The sequence below is a fragment of the Phascolarctos cinereus genome, unplaced genomic scaffold (genome assembly GCF_003287225.1).
Source record: "Phascolarctos cinereus isolate Bilbo 61053 unplaced genomic scaffold, phaCin_HiC Scaffold_644;HRSCAF=1278, whole genome shotgun sequence".
In the NCBI taxonomy this organism is placed as follows: Eukaryota; Metazoa; Chordata; class Mammalia; order Diprotodontia; family Phascolarctidae; genus Phascolarctos; species Phascolarctos cinereus.
In genome coordinates this window covers 11731-23663 of record NW_027556007.1, presented here as the reverse complement: position 1 = coordinate 23663, position 11933 = coordinate 11731, and the positions used below count along the sequence as shown (strand labels likewise).

The 11933-nt window shown below is 40.9% G+C and overlaps 1 pseudogene; it reads right to left on the bottom strand.

Moving 5' to 3' along the window:
• Nucleotides 1-4197: 4197 nt before the first annotated feature.
• On the bottom strand, nt 4198-4981 carry LOC110204581 (very long chain fatty acid elongase 6 pseudogene; annotated as a pseudogene).
• Nucleotides 4982-11933: the final 6952 nt, after the last annotated feature.

Here is an 11933-nt window from a genome sequence, read left to right as displayed (position 1 = left end):
ATGGGCAGGGCAAGAAGCAAGCTGTGGCGGCCTGCTCTACTAGCGAGAATCGGAGCTGTTTCTGGGAAAAGAAACCGAAAGCTGAGCTGGGTCCTTTAAACGTGAGCCAAGAAAGCCAAACTCCAGTCCCTGCGTGTCTTCGGTTCTCGACTACATCCTCTGACCCCCACTGCCCTCCCTCTCATGGATTTTAAACTTCAACAGCCACTGGGCAAATCAGGCTCTGAGCTGAGCGGATCGCAGCGAGGGCGGGGGCACTCCTTTCTGAAACGGGGGTGAGGTGGGGTAGGGGCGGAAAGGGCTGCCTGTTGTGGTCTCCAAGCTCCTGGTCCGAGAGCAGAGCTGTGGCCTCAAGGAGCCAGGCTGGGAAGCTGGACGATGCGACAGAGTGAGCGCGCTGGGCACTTCCTGGGAACCAGGAGAGGTGCACAGCAGCAGAAAGAGCGATGGAGGAAGAGGTTCAGAAGTGGGGTCTCGCTTGGCCTGAGAGCCTGGAGGCGGCAAGAAAAGCCATTCCTCCTAGCGCCCACCACACTGAACTCAGAATGGGGGAAAAGAAAGATGAGTGTGGGGAGAGCGGGTCCCGACTGGACAGTAGTTTCTACGGGAAGAAGCTCCCAAGCCATTTCACTTTTGCTGTACTTGGAAATGTTGGGACCGCTGGGAGAGGAGGTCGGGGTAAGAGTGAAGGGGAACTACACCTGGTCAGAAATCCTGCTTGGACAAGGGGACCTGGGTCTGCAGGAATTGTGTCCTAAGTAAGGTAGATTCTACAATGCAGTGAGAGGAGAGAATCTGTCTGAGAATCATCAATCATCTCACTGACTGCTTCCCAAGACTCTTGTGAGGGGACAGACAGCTCTGGGGGCAAATGGGCCTGTGAGATGTAGCCCTTGGATTAAGAGCCTGGGGAAGATGAGCCAGAAGAAGCAGAGTGGCTGCCAGCAGTCTGCAGTCACTGCCACCATCCAAGGGCTGGGGGAGGAGCAGCTTACCAAGAACCCAAAAGATGAGGTTCCTCCTAAAGCACAGGAGGTCTCATCATGGTCAGTGTAACCCAGTAGAGCCCCCACTCTATGGAAAGCCTGGGCGGTGACAAAAGTAATCAAGTAAGTACAGCCTGGGCCCTGCCCCCAGGAGCTTCCCATCCTGTTAGAGTCAACCACTCTAACATACAAGAACAGAAGTGTCCACAAAGTGCTGTTTGAGACCTGTGGATGGAATAATTACTTCCAAATGAGGTGCTATGGCAAGCCATCTTGGAAGATGTGACATTTATTGAGTGAGGTCTAAAAGGATGAAGAAGACTTTTACTGATCTAGTGATGGAAGGGCATTGTGGGCATAGGGAATGATATGGACAAAGGTACAGAGGTAGGAAAGTACGGCATATGGACTCATGGGATGGAGATTGTTTTTTTTTTCCCATGAGAGTGGGAAATATTCCTCATTTACTGACAATTTAGATGGAGGGAACCTATGCAGACTTGAGGACTTTTCTAAAGGGGAAATAATGCACTTTCCTGCCTATAGGGGCAATTCTTTTCTTCAGTGAGAAGGATCTCTGCCCCTTGCCCTCATTTAGCACGAGGGAGAGGTTGACTCTTTTAGAAATCTTCCCATTCCTCTACTCACAGTGTCCTGTGGATCATACAGGACACTGAACCTGTTAACTGAACCTTAGAGATAAAAACCCTTCTTTATAATTAAGAAGACGAGGTTAGAAAGAGATGGGATCTTGCCCATATCCTAACATCAGTAGCATAAGGAAATTCATCCCTGAGTCCTCTGCTTTTTGGTGGTGGGATGATTTTCTGGTAGTCAAATGGTTTTTAAATTGTCTCTCCCGGATCGATTTTCCAGGTTGGTTATTTTACCGATGAGATATTTTAGGTTTTCATCCATTTCTTCATTTTTTTTTTGTTTCTGTTTGACTGATTCTTGCTCTCTCATAGAGTCATTACTTTCCATTTGTCCAATTCTAGTTTTTAACAGATTGTTTTCAGCTGTTAGTTTTTGTACTTCCTTCTTCAATTGGCCAAATGTATTTTTAAGGGATTTGTTTTCTTCAGTGTACTCTTTTTCCAATTGGCCAATTGTATTTTTGAAGGACTCTTCTACCTCTCTCATTAGACTTTTAAAATCATTCTTACGCTCTTCTAAGAAGGCTTTTGGGGCTTCAGACCAGTTCATATTCCCTTTTCATGTTGCAGATGTGGGTTTCTTGACATTGTTGTCCTCTTCAAAGTTTTTGTCTTGATCTCCACTCTTCTCATAGTATGAATCTATGGTACGTATCTTTTTACTCGTGGTGTTTCTTTATTCCCTGGCCTTTAAAGAGTTTGACCTCTTCTGCTGGGGAACAGAGTGCACTGAGCCAAGCTTCTTTTGTTGGGAGCCTACATATTGGTCACTGGCTTTGTGTGCTGGGACCTCTTATGTTGGCAATTGGAAGCTGTAGGATCCTGGCAGCTTACCTCATGTTGAGCTGAAATCAGCAAAGCTGGAAGTTTCAGGCAGTTCTAGGTTGTCTGCTTTCCCTTTCCTTAGCTTTCTTCAGCTCCTTTTCGATGGGTGCTACAGGGTGTTTATCTGCCTCGGGCCCCTTTCAGTGCTGTCTCCCTCGTTTCTGCTAATGCACTGGGAGATTCCTTTGAGGTAGAGTACCGAGGCACCTGTTGGTTTTCTGAGCTGGTTTCCACCAGTTCCTCCCAACCTCAATGAGGTCCAGGTGTTGGTGTTTGCCTGCTCTACCACCTGGACTTCAGGATCTCTTCCTGGTTGACAGTTGGAGGTTCTCACAGCTTACCTTGTGTTTGGCTGGTATCAGCCATGCTTGGACTTTAGGAAGACTTTAGGTTGCTTTCTTCTGCTCTTTTCAGATAAATGGTGCAGGATACTTATCCGCCCAGGGCCTTTTGTAGTGCTATTACCCTTATTTTTGCTGAGGCACTGGGAGACCCATTTGCTGGGCTGCTGCACTGCTACTCCCCAACTTTCTTCTACTTCAGATGTTCCAGGTTTTTTTTGGGGGGTTTTTCTGGTTTTCAGAGGTTGATAGGGAGAGTGAGAGCAACTACCTTTTTACTCCACCATCTTGTCCCCCCAATTTTCATATAATTTGGTTGTGGTTTTGCTGCCGCCTTCTTCTTCTTCTTCTTCTTCTTCTTCTTCTTCTTCTTCTTCTTCTTCTTCTTCTTCTTCTTCTTCTTCTTCTTCTTCTGTCTCTTTTCCCCTCCCCTCCAAAGTTCTTTTTAAAAGTCTCTGGTAAAAGAACAAAGATGAATCTCTTTTATCCTGTGCAATAATAGAAATCAACAGACTTCCATCGGACATGCCCTTGGACAAATTCTCTCTCGTTTAGAAATGGGCAGTCATGTTTTGTTCCTCATTTTGAAAACCTGATCAAGGGTTGAACACAAATTCTAGATTGCGGTGGGAACCATCAAGCTTTTCTCTTACTTATCAAGTTGTGGCTCATGTTCACTTAAAGAAACCTTCTAAATACCTTTTGATTTTAGTCTAAAACTGCCAACCTTTCACAAGGAAAGTTTTCATTTCTGCCAAAGTGTTGGTTTTATACGCACACCCCCCTGCACCTCCAACCTTTTTGTCCTTTTTTTTTTTTGTTGGCTGAAGTTTAGTGTTGAAAAAGAATAGACAGTATATAAAAATACTTTTTTTGGTTTGGTTTTGAGTAAAAGTCTTCTGTTTTAGGGAAATATGATGCTTACCAAATACTTTTTTCATAAAATTTGTTAATAACTTTCTTTCTCTTCCTTCCTTCCTTCCTTCCTGTCTTTCTTTCTTCCTTTCTTTCTTCCTTTCTTTCTTTTTCTTTCTTTCTTCCTTTCTTCTTTCCTTCCTTTCTTTCTTCCTTCCTTTCTTTTTCTTTCTTTCTTTCTTCCTTCCTTCCTTCCTTCTTTCTTTCTTTCTCTCTTTCTTTCTTTCTTTCTTTCTTTCTTTCTTTCTTTCTTTCTTTCTTCATTTTTCCTCCTACACTTGACAGGTATGAGAGGGATGGTGTCTCTTAGCAGCAGTTCTTTGAGATGGAGTTGAACTCAAGGAGTCCTCACCACAAAAGGATCATACATTTATTGGGTTACATCAACCTAGTTACCCCTAAGCTGCCAAGCTTGCTTTTTAATTATTAATATTATTATATTTAGCTGGACCATATATATGATACCTGGTGCCATTTTATTTTGTTTAGTTTTTTTTTCTTTTCTTGATGACCCTGAGCACAAAGTAGCTGAGATAGATGAGTGAGGACCACATGATGTTCTGAATATGAGAGCGGCACTGGTTTTGCTGCATCCAGGAAAAATCGAGATAGTTAACTACACAACCCATCAACATCTGTGTAATCAGAAACAAGGTGATGAACATGGTGAACTTCGGTGAGACCTGGAACCCCACCGCTTGCAAGGTATAGTAGGAATACATTACTGCATGCACTTCATAGTTCATGGTCATGAACCAACCATGTCCTTCTAAAAGTAGCAAGAATAGAGCAGCACAGTGATGTGGTGACACCAATGTAGTAAGATGAGTTTCTGTTTTTGAAAAATAATTAATAGTTTCTCCAAATTCAAGTGATTTGCTTAATACAAATGCAAAAGACGCAAATTTGCTGACAGGTCCATTGTAAAAACTCTGATCACAAATTGATTGCTTCAGGCCTTTGGTCATCAAAATGTACACAATATAAGCACCAGTTTGAAGAGCAACAACTATACCCTAACCCTATATGGAAGACTGCAATGCTCAGGGACCACAGTACAAGTGGCTTCCTGACTTCCAACTTTGCCCATTTGTTCATTAGGTGCTGACCACCAAATATAAAGGCAGCATACAGAGCTGAAAATAAGAACGATTTTCTTCCAGTTCTCTTGCATCGACTGGATGGCTTTGTTCTCATTGAATTGCTTTTCAAATTCATATTCCTGAGAAGTCAACACTACCATGTTCATTTGAACTGCTTCTCTGAATCCCTGCATATTCCATATAAAAATAAGTAAATTATCTGCAAAAAAGCATTTCTCCCCCTTTCTATTACTGTCTGAAGTCCTTCCCTCAACAACCTCCCATTTCTTCCCCTCCTTGTGCACCCTCTGCATCTCTCTAAGCTGCATCCTGGATTTGCCATTGCTTTCTCCTGCTCTTCCTATTCTCTTTCTCCTGTATCTGGTGTTCTTCTTGATCCTGTTTCATTTTGAAGTTTCATTTTCATTGTATTATGAGGTTCAGACACATGAGCAGACACCTTAAACTTACTTGGATGATTCCATTTCTCTACATGGAGGACACTTGGGAACTTGTTTCTGAGTTGAGGGCCGGCTCTAAGAGTCTGATCTGGGTTTAACATCCAGGACAGAATTTGCCTCTTGTCCAGGCTTAACCCACAAGGCTCAATCATTTAGGAACCAGGGCTCTCCAAATCTCTCCCTGCAAGGGAGGCTACTGAGACATTCCTTCTCACTCTTTGAACCTTAGATTTACACATTCACTCCTCTATGCAGGTGGCACCAAGGCACATGGGAAAGCCTTGGAAACTACAACCCAATCTAGGAACCCTCATAACGAGGAAATGTATGTTGTCACATCCTCAGCAGATGTTTTGGGGAGTGTCTCACGGGAAACACTCTTTGAAGTTAGGCTAGATTTTCTCTATATATCCTTTACCCTCAGATGAATAAACTGACTCAGTCTTTACTGCTCCGCCTGGCCGACGTCTCACATTTATTTTCTGCCTTCCCGTTCAGTGCACTATCTGATTGCTGGCAACATTTCAGAGGGTCTTGATGATGTGTAAAGGAAGTGTTTGGGAGAAACTATGAGTCACGTATAGACTTCCTGCCAAATATTTAGTGCAAGGGAAGCTCTTTGATGACCCTTATCGCATTCAAAAAGCCCTTTCAATATCACTACCTAGTCTTTTTCCTCTGCCCATTTTAGGAAAATCCTGGTGACTCTTCTGTTTACAACCTTCAGTGATATACCTGTTGTAAGGGAACAGGCCTTAAGTTCTTCTCCCCCACTAAAACCATCTGAGTCTGAGAAACAGGCATTACTCTTTGGTATTGGAACCAGTAAGAACAGTTGTATGAATTCATCTAGCAATATTCTGCAGCATGAGAACAGGAGTGGAAAAGGCAGAAGGCAAAATTGACTCAGATGTGAGGTTAGGAAAGAGATATGCAGCAATAGGACAAAGGATTCAAGGATTCAAGAGCACATGAAACTCTGAAGTTGGAATTCTTAACTATGAGGCCAAGATTTTCCATGAATGAAAGTGCATCTATAACAGCATGGTCCCCGAATAAAGCACAGAGTGGAGTGATTAGAGGTTATGGTGAGAATGAAAAATACATTAGAAAGGATGAGGTAGAGATAAGTAAAGCAATGAGGATAGGGTTAGATAGAAGAATTTTAGAGTTATAGATTATAGAGATAGAACACTTTGGGTACTAGTGACTCCAAGGGTGTGGCTATTCTTATATATGGCTGGGGTAGAGGGAAGGTTCAGATCATGACAGTGCACTACTTTGATGTACTAGGAAAAAAGGATATTTCAGAAGGCATCAACATATAAATTGTAGTCCCCAATTACAAAGTCAGGGTCAGTGGAAGGTTAACAAGGGCTCATAATGTCCCATCCTGCACAGTTTTTCAAAGATCATTGAGAATAGCGCAGCAATTACACTTAGGTCACTTAAACTGAAACACTTATCAAGCACCTAATGGTGCAAAGCACTCTGCTAGGGACTAGGGACATGAACACAAAACAAATAGTCCCTGTCCTTAAAGAGCTTATATTTTACTGAATGCACATTCTTCCAGTTCCTAAGGATGAACTTTACCAGGCTGTCTTGAAATCATCAAGGTAAAGTCAAGTCATCTATTATGATGTCCTGAGGTATTTTGCTTATCAACTTCCTATTAACCATTTTGGTCATGTCCTTTGTAATCTATAAATCATTCTCATAGTCTAAGAAAATTAAAGCAACTTGAGAGTTGAGCTTCTCTGTTTTCATGTTGTCATACATTAGCTTCTCCATTTGCCCTGAGCCATTACTCACTCTACTCTTAATCTCATTCCCTTCCTTCTGATGACCATTTCCAGTTTATCCTGAATCTATCCTGTTTGTTCATAGTGATTTACGTGTTGTCTTCTCCATTATGTTGTGAGTGCCTTGGACCAGGGATTGTCTTTTATCTTTTTTTGTCTCCCCAGGCACACATTGCTGTTATTCACTCATTCAGACATGTCTGAACTCTTCATGACCCTATAAATCATAACTGTTCCATAAAGTTTTCTTGGCAGAGATACTGAAAGGTTTGTCATTTCCTCCTCCAGTGGATCCTTTTGTCAGACAGAGCAAGGATAACTGACTTGCCCAGGGTAACACAGCTAGGAAGTGTCTGAAGCTGGATTTGAACTCAGATATTCCTGATTCCAGGCCCAACACTCTGTTCCCTCAGACACCAGCTGGCACAACATGCTAGTTGACTCAGTGATTGACTTATTTGATCCTACTTTTTTTTAAATAAAATAACTTAGAGAACACAGACACAAGCAAAAGCCTTTTGTTTTCCCTATTAACTTCAGCTCATTGCAATCTTTAGCATTCCCAGTGCTGTTATTACAGGTCTTTCCTATATTTTATAATCATCCTTTTTCACCTGGGCTTGCTTGTATCCTGTGTTTATCCTTTTTTTTTTTTTTGCTTTTTGGTGAGGCAATCAGGATAAAGTGACTTGCACAGGGTCACACAGCTAGTAAGTGTCAAATGTCCAAAGCCAAATTTGAACTCAGGTCCTCCTGACCCCAAGACCAGAGCTCTATCCACTGAGCCACCGAGCTGCTCCTATCCTGCATATATCTTTTTAAACCTATATTTTTAGTTGTCTAAATCTATATTCTGAGGTCAGGTTCTAATGTTCTACATTCTTGGTGCCCTTTTACCTCTCACATTTTCTGTTCCATATTCTAGCAGCCCTCCAGCTCTCACACTTTATGATTCTACTTCCTCTGGACTATGAACTGGTTCAGTGGAAGTATTAGACAACCAAGTTCAACCCTTCTCCCTTGTGAGTATCAACCCTTAGTACTGTTGACGAAGGCCATACTAAAACTTGTATCCGTTTCCTGACCCTAGTTAGTCTTGTCCAGGATGAAATTAGGAAGGAAAAAAAGGTTTACCTAATTCATGTTATGGTTTACTAAGATTAGGATAATGTGTTTCTGATACATAGAAGAATTCTTTGGAATCTCCTTCTTCTCTCTCTTAGATGATCAATTAGAAGGAACAGAGGTGAGTCTAATATTTTGTTTGACATCAGAGAATTTGAATAGTTAATACTGTATGGGGGCTCTGGGGGTCCATATTGATACATTAGAAAGAACAAAAAATTTGATGTTAAAAGGTAATTAACTTTTCTTTGGGGATCTGCTATTGATTTGCTGTGTGATTTGAGTAACTCTTTTACCCCCTCTGAGCGACAGTTTCATCAACTATAAAATAAGACCATTGTACTAAAATTCTCTAAAAGATATTCTTAGGGTCATTTCTCTGTGCCCACATTCTATATTATTTGTTCTAAGGTCGCTTGTAGCTCCAGCATTTCAACATTCATTTTTTAAAATAGGAAAGTCAAACTTAGAAAGTGGAAGTGATTAGTTCAAGGTCAGAAGACTTGAACAGGGACACCCCAAATAAGTATGAATATTGTAAGAGCCAAAGATAGAGGTTCTAAGACTCCAGTGGAATATACGAACCACTGTCTGAAAAATGGCTGCTACAGATAGCCTGGTACAAGCAAAGCTGCATGATACCTGGATACCCTCAAACCAATCTGCACCATACATCAGAAAATTAATATGAACCAATAAATATGCACTCTGTGATGCTAATATGTGAGTACTAAATGTGAAACACTTTCTTCATTATCTTCTAATTTATGTCTCCAGAGACAGCTTATGACCACTTAGATCTATGTAGCAAAGGAAATGGATATACTCCGATTCAAAAGATAAGTCTTCCTGACTCCAGGCCTGATGCTCAATCCATTGGGCCAGCTAGTTAAGTGGCCTCCAATTGTCTCTCAAGACTCTTTTGTCCATCACCTCCTCTCTCCAATACTCAGGGATCTAATTAAACTCTTTACTCTCTCTGTTCCAGACAATCCATTTTCCTATCTTTTTAAGGAAAGCTATGCCAATGACCATATTTGAAAGAAAAGCTTCACATGCTTCTCTGTTGCACGTTGATGTTTTTCATTGATGATTTAGCTCGTTGGAAAGTTATGGCATTTTGATTTGATGCTTGAGCTCATTTTGTACTGGCCATCCTCTATGCCTGGAATGGACTCCCCTTTCTTCCTTTAAGATGCAGATCAAATATTATTTTGCACAAGGAGTTTTTCCTGATCCTTCTGATAGGATTATTGTTATTGCACCACTTTCTACTGCCTGGGTACTCTGACCAATCCTGAACTGTGATAGCAAGCAGGTCTCTATAATTAAACTAATACCTTACGGTGGGATTTTTCAGGTACATTGATAGCAAAACGGTGTGTCTTATTAAAAAATCACTTGAGGGCTGGGATTAGCCACGAGGGCCTCCGGGGTGATTGTTATTTTCAGTATTTAAACTGGACCCTGGCAATCAAAAGGGCTCAAAAGCAAAAGAGATAGGAGCAAGGAGCTCTCTTGGAAACTCTGGAGAAAAAGCTCCTGGCGGTTCTGCGCTATGAAAAGAAGGGCCTTGGCGGCTCAACCTGTGCAATCAAGGTAAAGAGAGCGAAGGTCGCAACACCCTATTTTTTAACAGTTTTAGGGGTCAAAAGGCTCCGGGTAAAGTGGGGAAATAGGAAAAACAAAAGTAAAAAGGCTTCGGAATAGGAGCATGAGAAAAGAAAAGAAAAGAAAAGAAAAGGGCTGCAGCATAACAATAGTATCCCTTTGGAAGGCCATAAGCACTCTCTTAAGGTTTTGGGAGGCGCACCTGGCATTGAAAGTATGGATCAAATACAAAGCAGAAGCAAAGACAGAGAAAATAATGTGCAACTTTTAAAAGAAATAGTGAAGAAATAAGTTTATTCTTCACAGATGGTCAGTTACAGGAATTTTTGGAATGTGTAGAAACATGCTGCCCGTGGGTGCTTCAGGAAAGAAAAATCGATTTACAAATAAGGGAAACGGTGGGTAGACAAATGAGTGATTACTATAGAGAAGTACGTCCAGGTGCTTTCTCCATAGCTACATTCTCAATTTCAACCGTGCTAAAAATATGTCTCGATCCTCAAGAGGATGTGTTATTAATAACTGAAATACATAAGGCAGATTTGGGGGCAGGAACTAAGGAAGAAGAAGATATGAATAGAATATTTCAGGAAAAGCTTAGAATTGTAGAAGATGTTATCTATGCAAAATGTATTAGACCTTCAGCACCACCACATCCCTCACCCTCACATAGATCAAGCTCCTACAGAAAACATAATGAGGAGATAAATAAATATCAAAAAAGCCATAAAATACACTGTAAAGGGTTATTAGAAAAGGCAATTATAAAAGCAGAGGAAAAGGGACAGGTAGTACCCATGGAATTCAAATTACCTGTGCCCAGAATAATGCTATTTCCAGTACATGAGGAGGAAGATGTAAATAACCCAAGTACAAACACTGGAGTTCAGAGACAGTTTAAATTTAAATTGTTAAAAGAATTAAAAGAGGCTTCAGTTAATTCCGGATCCAATAGAATATTAGCCCCATATAACTGGTATTCTATAGTAAAGATATGTCTTGATACTGGAGATTATTTCATTTGGGAATCAGAATATTGTTTTTAATATAAATGTATTTATTTTTAGTTTTCAATATTCACTTCCACAAGTTTTTGAGTTCCAATTTTTTCCCCCTTCGTACACCTTCCCCTACTCTGTCCTCTCTTCCATCTCTCCCCCCTTCTCTTATCCCCTTCCCCTTCTAGTTTCCTGTAGGGCAACATGGACTTCTATACCCCATCTCCTGTATTTCTTATTTCCCAGTACCATGTGAAAACATTTTTTCTACATATGTTTTCACAACTTTAGGTTTCAAATTTTCTCTCTTTCTCCCTCCCCAGCCACCCTCATTGAAAAGGCAAGCAACTCAATATAGGTTGTACATGTGCAGTTATGCAAAACACTTCCATAGTAGACATGTTGTGAAAAGCTAACTCTGTTTCCCTTAATCCTATCCTGCCCTCCCATTTCTTCTATTCTTTCTTTTGACCCTGTCCCTCCTCAAGAATTATTTGCTTCTGATTACCCCCTTTCCCAATCTGTCCTCCTCTCTATCATCACCCTGTTCTCTTATCCCCTTCTCCACCTATTTTCCTGTAAGGTAACACAGATTTCTATACCCAATTGAATGTGTATGTTACTCCTCCTTAAGCTAAATCCAATGACAGTAAGATTCACTCATTCCCTCACCTTCCCCTGCTTCCCCTCCACTGTTAGAGACTTTTCTTTTCTATGTTTTCTTCTGATAATTTACCCCATTCTGCCTCTCCCTTTTCTCTTCTCCAAGTATCATCTTCTCTCATCCCTTAATGTTATTCTCCACACATGACCCCTTAATCTTCAACTCACCCTGTGCCCTGTATCTCTCTATCTACCTATCTATCTATCTATCTATCTATCTATCTATCTATCTATCTATCCATCTATCTATCTATCTATCCATCTATCTATCTTTCTATCTATATACATACATATATTTTTTCTTCAACTGCCCTAATACTGACAAAGATCTCATGAGTTATAAATATCATCTTTCCATGCACGAATGTAAACAGTTCAATCTTAATAAGTCTATCATGATTTCTCTTTCCTGTTTCCCTATTCATGTTCCACTTGAGTCCTGTATTTGAATTTCAAATTTTCTAT